Below are 4,073 nucleotides of genomic sequence, written 5' to 3'. Positions count from 1 at the left end.
TGAGGCTACACCAATACGTCGTTGTGACTTAGAGCCCCTCCCACTGCTATTTTTACTGACAATTACACAGACTGTACAGAGTGTCGTTTAATAATGTACTTTTCACAAATTAATTAAGAATTTACAAATAAAAACGGTTCGTCATTATGTTTTTAGATCTAGATCTTCAGTACCAACATTATCTATAATCTAAGCCTATATATATTATAGAAGGCTTGTATTCGAGTCCGAAGATTTATAAATAAAGGTTGCATTATTTTCCCGTGGTTACGCAGCCCCAGCTGTGACCTACATATTTTGCCACAACCAACTCAGGCATAACCATCGTCCGCCGATGGTCGATTTAGATTTTCTTTTCGCCGACTAAGTTTGTCCTCGGAAGCGCATTTTCTTTTAGTCTCAAATGTGTATCCCGCGGCCTTTGTTTTAAGTGGCCTCCAGTTGTCTCGTAGGCTACTGAAGCCGCATGCAACCAGGTGCTTTCTTTTATTTATACGTTTACTGAATTATTTAAGTAATTAGAAAAAAAAACGTGGATCTAGAATAATCTAGATCAAAATTTAATATCTAGTACCCGGTACTTAATAAGTCATTGGAGATTGTCATTTTTATTGCGTTAATCAGTGATCGGCCCTTTCTTTATTATTTAATCTGGTTTACATTCTTTAACTTCTTTAAGAAATAAAATACTTAGAAAAAGAAGAGGAAGCAATAGAAGAATTAGACCATAGGCGTCAATAGGGTCGAAGTCACCCTGTGCGATAAGCTCACCCCCCTCCCCCGGCCTAAACTCCCCTCCACTAAAGAAACAAACTTTTCCAATATTTTTTTTTTTAACCTTACCATGATTAAGGCCAGGGGCGGACTGGCTATATGGGCATTTGGGCAAATGCACGGTGGGCCGGTACCCTAATGGGCCGGTAGGGCCACCGGAATGGCCTGATCGAAGCCACTATGGCACATATCAAATTGTTAAAGGTTTTATAATATTCTTATTATATTATTATTTTTTTTTTGTAAAAGGCCCTCTGAGCGTCGTGTTAAAAAAAATCTTTCACAGACATTACAGTGTAATACTATTTTAATATAACACCTTTTTTCGAAAATAAAATGTAGAATGTAGAAAGTGCTACTAGTAGGCTCCATCCTTTTAGGGCCTACATAATTGCTGATTTGAAAAGACCTATATTTCTAATAAAGATGTAGAGTTCACTGTATGCATGCATATCGATACATTATCAAACTTGACACAATGATTTTGAGGACAGGTAGACCTAGAAATGGATGATTAAGGCATACATTGAATGCATCGGCTTATTTTCATTGATTATTGAATTATAGATTCTAAAAGTCAAGGCAGGCGGGTAGGCCTATACTGCCCCGGGGAATACACAAGAAAGTGGCCTCCACAATAGAGAACTTAAAAAAAAATAAGAATTTCGACGGGTCAGAAACTTTTAATTTTACTTTTTTTTTTAAATTTTGGCCTATTGATTTATTTTTGGCAAACTTTTTTTTTATTTTACCGTCAATTCTTTAAATTTTACGATTGACAACATTGTCGTGATAAAGAAGTGTCCGCTTGTAGTAGCCTACTGTGGTAATAGTGGTGGCGTGCTCATATAAATTTAAGCTTTTTAGATATAAGCATTATTATCAATAAGTTGATTTTTATTAAAGCTTTCATGAAGGTGTAGGGGCCTCCACTCATTGAAATCCGGCCCTGATAGTAGTCGTTATTATGTTAAATGATTAAATATGCAAACGTGTTGTTTTGATTTGAGAAGAGCTTTTTCTAAACTGGCCATCGGCTATCACATTGTCGATAGTTCATTAAATCTTCAGTCTGCAAGTTCCCTTGTATATTATTAATTTCGTTCGGTAGGCCCACATCTGCATGACAATTAAGTCACACCTGGAATTAGAGATAGTCATTGTCATTCTCGTCAGGTGTCTACATTTTAGGGTCAGTTGCAAAGATCTTCAACATAAGTCACTGTGTTCAATCTTCCCAGAAAAAAATAAAAATGAACGTTCACGACCCCCCCCTCCCCCCAATAGCTAGCTAGGGCGTCGTCTGGGTGAGTACAGGCTGAGCTTACTACTGGACGAATTGACCGATCGGGAAAGCCATTGGATTCGCTGTTGTGTTGAATTGACTCGACTGCTGTCATCCATGAGCTTGTCCATGACCAACGTAACGGCAGGACATATATAATCTTTCATTTAGGCCTATGTGGCTCAGTGTAGATGCGCTGGACTGATTTTTATTTTGTAAAAACTCTTATCACTTGTGGAAGACTTTAAACAATCACTGTTCAATTCAATAAAGTAATAGCCTACGTTTGTGCTAAGCAATGAATTGTTAATTAATTAATTTTTTGTTAAGTAATGATGAATATTTCTCAACAACACTTTGTGTAGGCTACCGGTGGCAATTAACTATTTAACCGGCGATGTTGTAAACACTTGAATGTAGACATTTCAGTGTATATCATACTGTGGGGCGAGCCCATTAGAGATCAGAATATTGTATTTGCATTGTCGCTAAACATCCCATGCTCTAATAGCACTAGGGAAGAAGGAGCATTTGTACAAATTTGTCCTAGCATATGGGTCGACGAGGAATGTGCCTTTATAATCTTTGTGTCTTTCAGAGTATTTTATTAGATTTTGTTTTTGTATTTGAAGATTATGGTTCAGTGTTTTATGTATAATTGCTACTTTACTTTTGAGTCCTCTCCTGAAGGCTTTCTAAATTTAGTGATTTTACTTAAATTAGGTGTTACTCTAGTCAAATGTGAATATTCGTTTGTTATGAATCTCACTGCTCTTTTTTGTGTCTGTTCTAGTTTCTTAGTTTTCTTGAGATGAGGGGTTCCAAAGAGAGGATGCATTATCTATTATTGGCCTAACCAAGGTTCTTATTTGATTTATAGAAATTTCTTTTAATAAACCCTAATGCTTTATTTGATTTTTTGATAGTTTCATCAATATGGGGATTCCATGACAGTTTTTCATTTATTAAAACACCCAGGTATTTTGCATTTTTAGTCTGTGTTACTGGTTACACGGGGATTCCCAGAACAATTTCTATATTCTCTACATTCATGCGTTAGAACTTGGTAGTTTGAGTCGGCAGACGAGACAATATTTCTGACCATTAATGGACCTCATTCACCAATCGTAAATAAACATATTTAGCCACGTCATAATATTGATAAAACAATGAAAAATACCGTACGTATCACGTGACAGCCTTTATGGATTACACAATTTGTATAGAAGATATATAGAATCACGTAGATAAATGTTGTTTGTTTACGATTGGTGAATGAGGTCCATTTAGATCTAAATCGAGTATTTACATTGTGTTTGATCTTGGTAGTCTCGATTATTCCGGGCTGCCCATTTGTCCTGTGATTTAAATTCCGACGGAACATCCAAAAACGTAAAACAACATAATTCTTTACTCGAACTTATAGCAATATGTGAACCCTTATAAGGGGGTCTTATCTCAAAATAGTGAACACCTTGGCAAGTCTAAATCTGGTCCTTCCCATTATCTTGAATATTATATATGTATTAGACGCTATTTACTAGCATTACCCACAGGCTTCTGTTGATTTGTTCCCAGGAGAGGATAGATGTTTGTTTTGCCATGGACCTCTCCCCATGCCCCCTTTTTCTTAAATTTATAACAGGATCACAGGTTTTGCATCTATAATCACCTTCACCCTTCTATTCACAAACCAGATATTTGAAGAATCTACAGGGTGAGCACCCCCTTTTTTTTTTTTAATTTTTGCTGGGAGTGAAAGGAATGATATCTTAAACATGGTTTGACCCAAACCACATTGATACTAATACAGATTCCTGAAGAAAAGGAGTGTAAAAAAAAATAACTTTTCTTCAGTCTTAGCTCAGATTTTTTTTTTATAGTAATCAATGGTATCATTGCAGTACAGACTAGTGATAGCTCCAACCCTAAACAGGCTTCATCAATGGCAGGGGAGCTAAATCATTAGACTAATTAAATATTGTATGGCTCCTTTTGTCTCGAAAGGCAATGG

The sequence above is a fragment of the Biomphalaria glabrata genome, chromosome 1 (assembly GCF_947242115.1).
Source record: "Biomphalaria glabrata chromosome 1, xgBioGlab47.1, whole genome shotgun sequence".
Taxonomy (NCBI): Eukaryota; Metazoa; Mollusca; class Gastropoda; family Planorbidae; genus Biomphalaria; species Biomphalaria glabrata.
The sequence above is the reverse complement of the archived record's forward strand: the minus strand, read 5'-3'. Positions refer to the sequence as shown.